Source organism: Triticum urartu, chromosome 7A, assembly GCF_056163025.1.
Source record: "Triticum urartu cultivar PI428250 chromosome 7A, HENAU_Tu73, whole genome shotgun sequence".
NCBI classification, from domain to species: Eukaryota; Viridiplantae; Streptophyta; class Magnoliopsida; order Poales; family Poaceae; genus Triticum; species Triticum urartu.
Window position 1 is genome coordinate 73,474,492 of NC_141879.1, and position 13,099 is coordinate 73,487,590.

The following is a 13,099-nucleotide window of genomic DNA, read 5'->3' on the forward strand; positions in this document are numbered from 1 at the left end:
ATGCGATTCTGGTAAAATTCCTAGGGTTCATCAATGGGTGCTTAAGTACCTAGGTAGGGTTCATCTAATTAGTTAGTACTTGTAGATGCTTAAGAACTAGGGCAGTAGTGTTTAATAGAATTAGTAACAAAATTAATAGAACTAGTTGAACTAGTTTATTTTTCGTAAGAACTAGTTGAATTAAACTAGTGTATTTCTAGTAAGAAAATTAATACAACTAGTTGTACTAGTTTATTTTTAGTAAGAACTAGTTGAATTAATAGAACTAGTGTATTTTTATTAAGAAAATGAATAGACCCAGTTGAACTAGTTTATTTTTAGTAAGAACTAGTTTACTTTTATTTATAGTAAGTGTTAAGTTGAATTAATAGAACTAGTTATTTTTAGTAAGAAAATTTAGATATATGATATTTGATGATCGAATTAAAATTTTACTATATAATTAGTTTATTTTTTTGTAAAAAAATTTAATAGAACTAGTTTATTTTTAGGTATATTTAATAGTATTCTAGGTTGATTCGTTTTGAAGTAGACATGTCATATTTTGAACTTGTCACATTTGTTGTCATTTTTTTACTTAAAGCAATTATTTCCGCATCGACGTCGACGATGCCTATCCCGAATCCTCGTCGTCGACTCGGCGAAGGACACCTAGTTGATCAGAGGGGCCATGTCCGGGACTGGGCTCCGCCAAGCTGGTACTGGGAGGTGCTAGCAACCGAGGGCCACAGGTTGGTGAGGAGCCAGCCCGTTGTTGAGCCGAACCTTCTTTGTTGGCGGTCGCGTGGGCCAGTGACGGTGCAAAGGCTTGAGGACCCCACGGAGGTGGTACGTCACCCTGTCAGCAAGGAACAGGAGCACGTCCGTCGCTACATGGCAGGTTCTCCAATACCTGGCAGGTTCTTCAGGGATCTCACTGGAGTTATGATCCTGTAATGGTTCCTTATCTCTGGTGTCCACCGCCTGCGCCGATACCCATCGTTCGCTATGATTTTAGTTGTATTAGTGATGTTATATATATGATACTATTTGAGATGTATTAGTGATAATATTCGACGATGTACGAACGCAAGAGATGATTTAGTTTTGCTTATTGAATGCATGCTAATTTGAATACTTATTTATTTTATGATTTGGTTTTATTTACTGAATGCTCAAATTGGAGAAGTACTCCTATTTTGAATGCTCAAATTGGACCCCCACTATGCAAGGCGTATGCATTTGATTAGTTGATAGCTTATAGGGTTTTTGTTTTTGCAGAAATCAAGGAGCCCCTCCATCATCCTCGCCGTCGTCCCCGTCACTGACCCCCTCCGACCTCAAGGTAGACCAGCCAAATCTCCATGTCAATATGAGTCCTATAAGATATTTTGAAATGTTTTTGTTCATATTTTCAACCATTGAAATGCAATGACCATCAAGTTTGAGTGCTCATATGATATAGATAAAAACATGTATATCTTGTGTTGCACAAATAGGATATGTGCTTGCCCAAGTGGCCGGTCATGTTTGCAGGTTTACACCTCCGCGTGGACTATGTTTTGCCGGAGTGTTGATTAATTTCCGTTCCAGCAAATTTCACGCGCTCGATGGGTCCTTTTTTAGCAAAGGTCATGCCGGATTTTTCCGTGAATTTTGGCATGACTTGTGCTAGAATATGTAAGAAATATCGAGTGGCTGGATTTTCTACAAAGATAATTAAACGACATTTCGGGTACAAGTTTAATCTTTGGATTGTACAAGTTTAATCTTTGCATTATGAACATAGGAAATGTCATCATCGGACGACGAAAGTCTCTCGGGGGAGTGCGACTGGTGCAACGACGACCGAGCTCTGTGCGACAGGCCTCACCTGGACGAAGATCAGCGCTTCAGCATTAAGCTCAAGGAGACCTTCGATGTTGAAATGGTACGCAACGACGACAAGTGTGTTTTTTTGTAATTAAGCACGACTTCAACTATTTCAACGTGTAATTTTCATCTTTTACAATTCGACTAGCTTATCACATGCCATGCAAGATGCTATGTCTTGGAGAGGATGGATTTTGAAGACCGTGAAAGTTTCGAAACAAAGAAAATTCACCTAAGGAACCATCGTGGTATGGATTTTGAAATAAATCTGTACAATTCTGAGAGCGTAACCCATTTTGGTTGCACAAATTGAGAAGCACTTTGCAAGATGCATGGTTTTTATGAGGGTATGCTTGTCACCATGGATCTTGGTGATCCTGACATCGACCAAGACAATATGGACATTTGGGTCCTTGTTGATACGCCTCCAATTCTACCGCTATGTGAGTTTCTCAAACATAGTTATTAACTAATTTATATTATTTAGTTCAAAATAGTTGACAGCTTATTTCCATTGACAGCTTACTTTCATTCTTCAAACAATGTGCAGAAGATGGTAGACAGAACCTACTACACCGATGGCTCGAAATTAACTTATCAGGAGAAAAATCATCTGATCGCATTTTGTACTGATCTTAAGAATTACAATATTTATTATCAAACTCCACATTATGGTCAATACGTGACACTAGTGCACGTGCTGAACTACGGTAACATCCATGGAGATGTCATGCTAAGATTTTTACTATTACGACATCCGTGCATCTTTTGCAGAAATTCTTCTAAAACTGAACTACATTGCTAACTACGAAGTTATTACTATGTTTTTCAACAGAAAATCCCGAAGGATTGTGTGCCTCATCTGATGTTTCAGAATGGTCGCCTTGATGTTTTGAACATACAGTCAGGTCATCTTACGAATCACACCTGCCCATATCTAATTTCTAAAACCGGTGAAGACATGATAATCAAAGAATGGAAAAAATGTATGGTTAGTCGTAGGGAGGTTCTTGGAAGCAACATTGTGCGAAAGGCAAGAATTGGAGACAGGATAATCTCCATTCTCCATAATGGAGAGTCAGGGGCTATCTTGTTTTATGTTATTTTACCTAAGAAAAGGTAGTAGGTCCTATGAGAGAGAAGAGGTCCTAGGTACAATGTTTATTATGTGGTACAATGTGTTAAGAGTTGATGATGATGAGGAGTTGTGATTATGACTAGTGACCAACTTGCTATGTGATGTCTCATTGATGATGAGGTGTTATATGACAATGATGTATTATGATGATAAGTTGTTAATGATATGATGATGATGATGATGGTATTTATATCATTGGGTAAAAGAACCGCAGATTAGTTTCAAGTGGATGGACTTATCTTTAAACTAGTCCACGGTTCTTTCACCAAGTGATATAATAACTCATTATGATGTAAAAAACAATCTCTAAATTGCTGCTATATGAAAACTTGTATAAACGTGTATGAATACAACATGAAATAAAAAAATATAATACGAAAAAATAATAGTAGCGCGGGCTGCGAGAAGCGCTACTAGTAATTACCAATAGCGTGGGTTAACCCAGGCTACCGCTAACCTTTAGCTGTAGCGCCGTACCAGTAGTGTTCCCGCCCGCGCTACTGGTAGGCCTAAAACCTGCGCTACTGCTACGCTTTTCCCTAGTAGTGTATGGCGGTGCTATAACCCGCTATTTAAAACTTTGTTTTCTATACCAGTTGTGATATGATGCATGCTCATCATGAATTATATATTGAATGATGCACGATAATATTGAATTTAGCCCAAAATTAACATGATATATGTTCGTTGTAGCTGCATGATGTCATAAATGGATTTGATTGCTTTGCTATCTCCTGCCTTGTTGTATTTTTTCATTTTCTATACCAGTTACTCAGGAATTATGTCCTCTTCAAAAGAGTTAGCGGAAAATGGTTGGGAATTGTTACATTTTTGCCACTCCGATCTTGTTTTCACAATACTCAAAGGACTTTCAGATGGACGGAAGAAGATATGATATGCACATGAGTTTTGTGTTTGACATGGAATCCATTGGTGAATTGCATGCTGAGATTACAAGATTTATGTGTTGCCATTTTGATTATGATGCTAGTTCTGGTGTTCTGAAACTTAGGAAAGGTTTTTGAGAACATATCCATTTAAAAAACTATTTTTAGGGACTGCTATAATCTTCCCTCTGGGGCAAAACTCTTAAGCACAAAGGAGACTTTGATATAAGCAGACACAAAGATGTCATAAACTATGCAAGGAATACAAGATTCAGTGAGCTAGTTGATATGAGTATGAGAACCCTTTGGAATAAAGTAACAAGCAACAAAACATCTGATGATGATTTTCCTATCTATTTCATGACTGATATACTGAACATATTTCTAGCTTGTTCCAAATATGGGAAAGTAGATACAAGTTTTTTGTAAGATCTCATTGAGTCCGAAATAAAGAATTTGGACTGGTGTGGTCTTTTACTACTTATCTTGTTAAGTCTATAGGAAAATTCAAACAAAATAAGCTTAAGAATTGTGCGGGATGTCTTCACATTCTGAATGTAGGTTTGAAAATTATGTATTTGTTTCTTTACTAGCAATAACTTGTTTGTGTCTTATCTATACTTATATATTTGCATGCAGCTTATATGTGTGGACTACATGAAAGATCATGACTTAGAACCACCACCTGTTGGTATTCCAAGGGTTAAGTATATCAAAGATATACATCTAAATAGTGTGGCTAATGCATTGCTATTTTTTAGCCTAGAGATAATGTCACTTAAATTTCATAACTTAACTTGATGTAATTTCATAACTTGCCAATCTCTGCCCTTGTCTAACCATCCTTGTTACCATCCTTGTTATTTTCAGACATTAAAGTCAGCGAGCACACACTCATTTCCTCAGGTCCGGGCTAAAGTATTTTTCGTTTGAAATATCTAGGGTTGACATTTTGTGTCATATTGTTTCCAGGGAGCTGATGTGAGTGTCAATTGTATTTCCAGAGAGATTCTGAGGCTACTCAAATGAAAGAATGTATCAACCAATTAGTTGAAAAGTGTTATCAGCACATTGGTCATGCACCTCCTCAGCCCGCATTGACCATCTAGAGTATTGTAAGCAACTGTTAATTTTTCATTTTAGTAAGCTTCTACATATGAAGACTCATTTATTTGTGAATGTCCAACAACTAACATGATACTCCTGTAATGTACAAGATCCCGCACTCGAAAGGCACCAAACAAGGCTTTACCTATAGACGGGGGTTCAAAATTTAAGGTTGTTCCAACTGTTTGCCGTCACAGATCGGAGAATAATGCCCATGGCCATTGCTTTTCTGGATGTCCTATGAAATACAATAGGAAATTGCTTGATAATTATGAAGACACATATAGGAATCACCTGCTAGGAGGAGAAAATAATGGAAATCCAAAGGTTCAAATTCGTGATGCTGAATTTGTAAATTCATTAAAGGAAACAGGAGAAGTAACCGATGGATTTATGAATTTTGTCCTTAAGACCATGATCTCTGACTAGAAATCACAGAAGAAGTTGGACGGCTTATCATTGATCCGCCACACAAGTGTGGTATGCACAATTTCCTTTACTAGGAATGGTGCACATGCAATGCACTTGCTAGCATTCCTAAGATGAATAGGTGTAGAAAAAAAATTAAATGATCATTCCAAGAAATATGTACTCCCCATTTCAAGAATTACTTTTTTCTCGAGCTTTGGATAATATCGCTAGCTCATTCATGCAACAACAGACCCATCAATCTTCATGAACTTCCTACCTTTCTCAATTCTAGATGAACTTTTAGTAGTGGCCCTTTGTCCTCACTAAATTGTTGAAAGTTTTTAGCAGTTTCAGCTTGTACACCCTTGTCTTCCATCATTTTAGTTTGTTGAGCTTGTTGATACTCAAGAAAAGTATTCTGAACTTCTCAGTAACCACACTGTAGATCTACAACGTTCCATCAAGAAACTTTCTCTGATTTAGCCACTATAGCAACCCAGTCATTTTTTATTTCTATTTGTTGAACCCAGTCAAAACTTTTGATAACCTTGGACTCTGCTTCCATTGGTGAAGACCGAGCCACGGGCTTCCGTGAGGGGGAGGGACAGAGCGACGACCGAGAAGTAGCGTTACTGTTTGGTGGGGGTGTGGGAGGTGGTGCAAGGTAGTAGTTAGTTTTGGTCAGATTATACTTAGAATTAGAAAGGGGTAGTAGCATGGTGAGTAATTAGTGGGTAAACACGTTTGATCAGTTGAAACAATTTGAAGCATTAGATCAATGTGATTGGGTGGCTGAGATGTATTTGGTTCACCGCTTATCGTGCTTTTACGACGATAGTAGATAACAATTTGTTGTGCCAATAAAGACTAGCTGATTTTTCATTTGACACGAAAACAGGTGAAGATTCTTGATGGCAAATGTGCAGATGGATTCATTGATGATATCTTAGGATAGAAGAAGCAGAAATAAAACTTATCGAGAGGGTAAATGCTGGCTTGAGGAAATGATTTCATTTCCAGTGAAAATGATGCACTCATTTAACTGAAATATTATTTTCCAGATTTATATTTTTTGCAGAATGATAGTCACTGGGTTTTATGCATCATGTCTCTGTTTAATCTAAAACTATTCTCTTCTGCCCAACATTGAGTCGGTTATAACGGCGAGAGCAACATGGAAGAGTCATACAAAATGTGGTTTGTACACTGTCTACTTCTAAGTTATGCTTCATAAAAGATTCAATTAATTTCTAGCTAGCTAATTTAATTCATATGTATCTGAATTAACAGGTTGATGGGTTACAAAGTTCCCTAGTGAGGTTAAAAGTGAGAATATGTTACAAAAGCAGCAGGCACAAAGAAGGCATCGCAATCACAAAGTTTGCTATTCAGTTTAGAAGAAAACACTTCCTTTTATATGATATTGCCAAATGAGACTAAAGTCGATATGTGAGTCCACACAACAACTTCCTATATTTTAATTAGTCTACTCTTAGGTTTAATTAACAGTTGATATCACTAGCTAATTAACTTCCACTGCCTTGATAAAAAAAGGCCGGAGTTGGTATTTACTTCCTAAATCTCATCAATGAACACAACGGATTTGATATCAAGGAGTGTGAATTGGTAATTAATGACTTTGAATTGGTAATTAATGTTACTTTCTATGTTGATAATGGTGCTAAATTTGTAATACCTTTCTTCTGTAGTTGTAGACCCATGCAAACTGTTTGTTGAAAAGAAGAGGCTAGCAAATACGCTGGTATTCCATGGGTGGAATATTCTCCATCCCAGTTTAGTGGTAAGTTGAATCGTATCCATCATCCCCGTCAATCGAAGGCGGAGGCATTCATGCCATTCATTCATTGAGATAACACTAAATATTACAAGAACTGGAGAGGAACCGGGCTAACAAAAACTCACTCGAGATCAAAGGGAAAAAACCCGAAAGGTAGGTCAAATTGTATCCATCATCCCCGAAAGTTGAACATTGGATGTTGCAGATTGTAACTTTGTTGAGCTACAGGAAGTAGGGTGGGCACAGCCGCAAGATGGGCATGTGACAATAGAGAAGGCCAATGATGAGAGCCGGCGCGGAAGGCAATGCGGGCGCGAGAAGATGAGAGAATGGAGCCGCGCGCGGCCGCAGAGGCACTCGGGGGATGGAGGATGTAGGCCACGCGGGCGCGCTATCATGTGGCGTCATCCAGGTAGCGGCAGAACAGGCAGGCATTGATGGCAGGGTTGCTGGCAATGAGCGAGTAGCGGTCGAGGCGCCCGCATAGGCTTTGGGACCGACGCAACTCTAGGATGGATCGAAAAAGGAAGCGGTGGTTCATAAATTGAAAGCGGCGGTTCATAAGTTGAAGGATAGACTTCATGCACTTTTTGGTGAGCTGGGGAATGTGAACTTCACCTATCAAGATTCTGTTAAATACGTCCTGCCAATTTGCCCACCCTTCGGGCGTCAATCATGGACACTGGCATGGCATCAACTGAGGCAACCCTACACTATTATTTCTTTCTATAGATTCACACATGTATCATCGGTTGGAAAGGTATAATCCAATCAGATCCATCTCAGTTGAGTTCAAATTGAAATTGAATTGCAATTCCAATTCCCCATGAGATGATATTATTAGTTTGGACAATAATTTATGTACAAATACATAGATTAAGCATGCGTTAATAGAAGATTTTGGTGGTTAAAAGAATAAGGCATCAACAAAGTTATGCAAACAAAAGTGACGACGTAACTAGCTGGAGGATGAAGTGGAATCACCTTGTATAGCAAACAGCAAGGGGCATAGATTATCATTTCTACCCCTAAAACATACAGTAGCTGTTGTGCTTTCAGTTAGCAGCAAAAGATGGGCTGGATGTTGCGCTTGAAGGGGGCACACACACCTCACAAGGTTCTACTTGAGTGAGAAAGAAAAACATAGGATATGTGATGCTATTAATCTTAGCAACAGAAGAAAAACAACAACACACCTAGGTAGGTAGAATGTATGGATGGACAATCAGTTATAAGTGGATCAAACTTTCCTATTCAAGTTAAATGCTTTTACCTCCACTAGAATGCAGCAACACAAGACTTGAATGCCGGAACTGCAGACCACAACATACTTATATATTCATCCCTAAACAACAGCCTGTTGAGCTAATCAAGCCAATCAACCTTAAACAGCAGCCCATCAAAGTAACAAATCTCTATCCGCACCAAAACCCTAACTAATCCTAGATCATCCATGGCTCGATGGCGGTGAAACAGAGCATTGTACGACCGCGGGTCGATGGCCATGAGCATCATCAGGGCAAACAACTACAGAGGAGGTAGAGGAGCTCACCATGGCAATGTGTGCAGCCAATGCCGAACGGTAGCACCACCTCTGACCGCACAGCTTGCCTGCCCAAATGAACCCCTTCTCCTTTGTTGTACGAAATCAATCATGGTTATTGCTGCTGCACAAAACAGGGCAAGGCAGGTAACAAGATAATCTGTGGCTGAAATCCAAGAAAAAAGAAAAGAGGACAAGACAACAGCCTCTTCTGTTTTTTGGTGCGTTTGTGGACAGAAAAACAGTCTACTGATTTTAATCAAGATCAAAAGGAAATCATGTCGTGGGTGGCCTACCCCTTTGTTGAGAAGTTGAGAGCAGATTTGACATGAACCCCAAGAACTAGCTCTCATGCCATCCACACATGCATCAAAAAAACATCCAGTTAAGTGTCAATGAGTGGTGAAGTGCACGTAATAGCAACATAGAGTAAGAGCAAAACCAAACCTCCTTCTCCTGGAGATGGCGATTTGAGGCTGCATGGCTGCATCTCAGCGACCCGCCAAGGAGCATTGAAGTCCATTGCGAGTGGAGAGGAGGCTTACCACCACGCGATTGTCTCCATTGCCCAGTGCATAACACCATCTAAGCTTTGCAAAAGGATACCTGGACTGAGTAAAACTTTTTGATTGAAGGGATTAGGACAGAAATCAGCAATATTGCAACCTCCTGTTCTAGAAGGAACAAGGACAAAACTAATCATCAATATGCAAGCTTTCTAATTAAAAGGAGCTCTGCTGCTCGTGTGATTTCAACAGGCTGTAGTGTCTTTATTTATTTAATTTAACAAAGTGAAACATTTGCAACTCTTTTCATGTTCCATAATTCCCTAAAAGGAAAGAAAACATCTTGCAAATATCGCTACAAAAATCAGCATGAAACATCAAATGTAGTGTATGCACCTAGTTGGATAGGCACAAGTAATACTTGAACGTGTATGTGGTTGATAGGAAGGATGCACCTATGCACTGATGAACCATGCATGAAATTCCACACATACGCAAGTACAACCCACGCAAAGTGAACCCCCCTTCTTGTAGTACACTCCTACATCATAAACGAATTGAGTAGGTTGAATGGAGCAACGTTTAATCATAGTATTAGGCAACCAGAAAATTCAAAATGGGGAAACCAGATTTTTTTTTGTGGTTGCAGGAAGCCAACAAAATTTGACCTTATGGTTGGAAGCAACAGTCATGGGCGTGCAACAGTCATGGACACACATCATAAGAATCATGCATATCACGGAAGCCTAAAATCCTAGAAGTTGCCATGGCATGATGGCCAACATGAGATCCAGGATCTCAATGCTATTCCTCATCTCTAAAACTTAATAACAGGAAAGGGCATGTAAAGGAACATTATGTGCTACATTCCATGGGAGAATCGCAGCAAAGCCTACCTATGCACCACACTGATAGCCACCACAAGAATATCAGCCACAGGTTGTCTTTGAATACTGAGTTTTTCTAAAAGGATGTTTAGCTTTCAGCAACCATCATCAAACAGGAACAAGTTTGCAATGTATCAGAAGAAGCTACCATTCTCGCAATAACCGAATGACCATTCATCGTGTATATTAAACAATGCTTTCAGGAGTGACTCATGCTTTCAAGTATATTAAACAATGTCCTAAGTAGTGGAAACAGAGAATATAGTCCATGCTAAATAGAAGACAAATAAATCAATTAGCAATCATAGTATCAAGTTAATCCTAGAGTTACAATTCTAAGCAAGCCTTAAGGTAGATAGCACCTCAAGACCAGACATGTAAGCATGCATGAACCAAAAGGGGATTGAGTAACTATACAGAGCACTTACACACAAAAAATAACTATAGCATGCCATATTGTGCAAACTATAGTATGGTAATGCTACCAAACAGACCATAGATTCAGTCTATTGGTTGAAAAAACCACGTGGGGTAGTTAGTTACTGAAGGGAATAGTGAATCAGGCTTTCAAGTATATTAAATACGGAAAGGTGAGACAACACCCAGGAGTATAGGCACCCAGTTATCATATTCATGCAAGCCTCTATGCAGCTGCAGACGTATTGCGTGTTCAGAGTAATCGTGCAGCTTTTTTTAATCAGGCAAGCGACGGGTGAAGGAGGCAGCATGCAGAAATAGGTGTGACAGGTTTAGGCATGGCAGTCGGTCTGCACGGTACACGAGATGGTTGAAGTGACAACATATTGAGAGTGCATGTGCCCACCAGCATAACAAGAGATTCCCAGTCGCCACGTCGTCTTCAGTTTGGTTTATTGTGTTAGCTTTTGGGGGGTGACCAGAGCTGATAGCATCAGAAAAGATTCTAGGGGAGGCATCATCTTCTTCTTACGAGCAACAGTGACATACTAGGGGGAATCAACCTACGAGCCACTTTTGAAAACCGAGCAGACTCCGTGATTAACAAACAAAACGACTGCTAACTAGATGTTCACTACAGTACATGGCACATATATCTAGGCAATGGAATCTGGACCAACAGTGCTGATAAGGGGGTGCCTAGGCACCCGGGTGCTAAAAATCCACTCATATTAAATAATGCCCTAAACCTACGGTAAGTAGTTGAAACAGAAGATACATTCCATACTAAATAGAACACCAATGAACCAAAATTAGTTATCCTAGCATTGAATTAAGCCTAGAGTTGAAATTCTAAGCAGGCCTTGAGCTAGATAGATATAGCACATGACAATCAGTATCTAGAACAACAACAATAAACACTTCAAATTGAGGACTTTAGGAAACTAAGCAATTGGATGCATATAGAGCATCCAAAGACCATAGCATTCATCAGAGACCATAAAGAATAAGCCATTTGACCCTAAACAACACCCTCTATGCGCCTTAGAACCGCTAGAGGAGAACACCCCAAACGAATTGATTTCAGAGTGTTTCCAGCAAAGGTTCATCTAAGTAAACAAGCAAAAGGACTAATCTTGTTGTCTCATCCCTAAAAAATATCAGCATCTAATTATTGTAAGTGCCTCAATACATGAAGTGACAAGACTCTGATTGGGTAGTCAGCAGATAAAGCTATTGATCTTGTTGCACTTGTGTTGCTAGGTCTGCAATATTTTTTAGAAATATGTTCCTCAACCAGGGGAACTGAGAACAACAATTTCAAAAAGGAAATCTTTTTTCAACAACAGGTAGCATCAATATTTATTCTTCATTCATGGTTCACAGTGTTTCTAGTTTCAACCATCTTCAATGACTTAACCAAAGATTGATTAATAGACCCACACAATTTCTTGCAATTGTGACATTCTGAAAAAATCTAGCTGATTCATGAGACTTGGGAGAATTACAAGCGTAAACATGAATTTTTTTACTGATGATGCAAGCAGTTAGAAAATCCTACAAGAGACAACTAGCAGAAAATTTGAGAAGGCACGCATGCATACCTTCACTGTTGTAGTGCCAGCAGCCTCTAAAGCTACATCTCCCGCATTAGCAAATCGATTGACCAAACCTGGATATGTAAACGTTTAGAATATTGTTGCCATATCAGAAGTAGTTGGGTAGAAATCTTAAAATCATTCTAGATCATAAATATGGGTACAGTAAGATAATCACATAGACAAATGTTGAAATTAAAGACAACACAACATTAGGATTCTTCAACAGATTGTCTTTGGCTAGAGAGTTTGCTTCAAATTTTCTAGAAGGATATTTAGCTTTCAGGAACCATCGTCCAAAGTAACAAGAGCGCAATTTAACGGTGAATAAATCATCAAACAATTCAAAGTAAGCAAATGACCATAGCTCGTCTCCATAGACCTTGTTAATGACACGTAGTGCATTTGTCAGTCAATAACTAGGCACCCATCTCAGCAAAGATAACATCCTCAAGTGTTTAGAACTAGGCATGTATCAAGGCATTAACCAATACTCGATTCTGACTTCTATCGTTCATCGGTCATCATACCATATTACCACGTACAGTTTGTGTCCTGGCTCAATCAGAAAATTTCAAAAAGTATCAGCAACTAGATCAATATCTTAATTCCATTGAGTATTTCAGTTATAAATTACATCTCAAGTAAGTAAATTGTCACCCCCTCACAGATATCTATCTGTCAGAAGCAGACTGCTAGACATCCCAAGTTCCACATATAAGTTGTATATACAGTTGTTGAATACCAAAAACAAGCTCTATTTTTAATTTCCGAAAAAATGGATTCGCCTGACGATCAAAATCTCTTGGCGTCGCAGGCAGCACGAAGGATAGGGAAACCAATAAGGAAGATGTGGCGGCGGCCGCGAATAGAAGATGGGACGGGGGCGGTTGGTATGCATGCATTTACCATTGTAGTTTCAGCAGCGTCCAGAGCTGCATCTCCAGGGTGAGCAA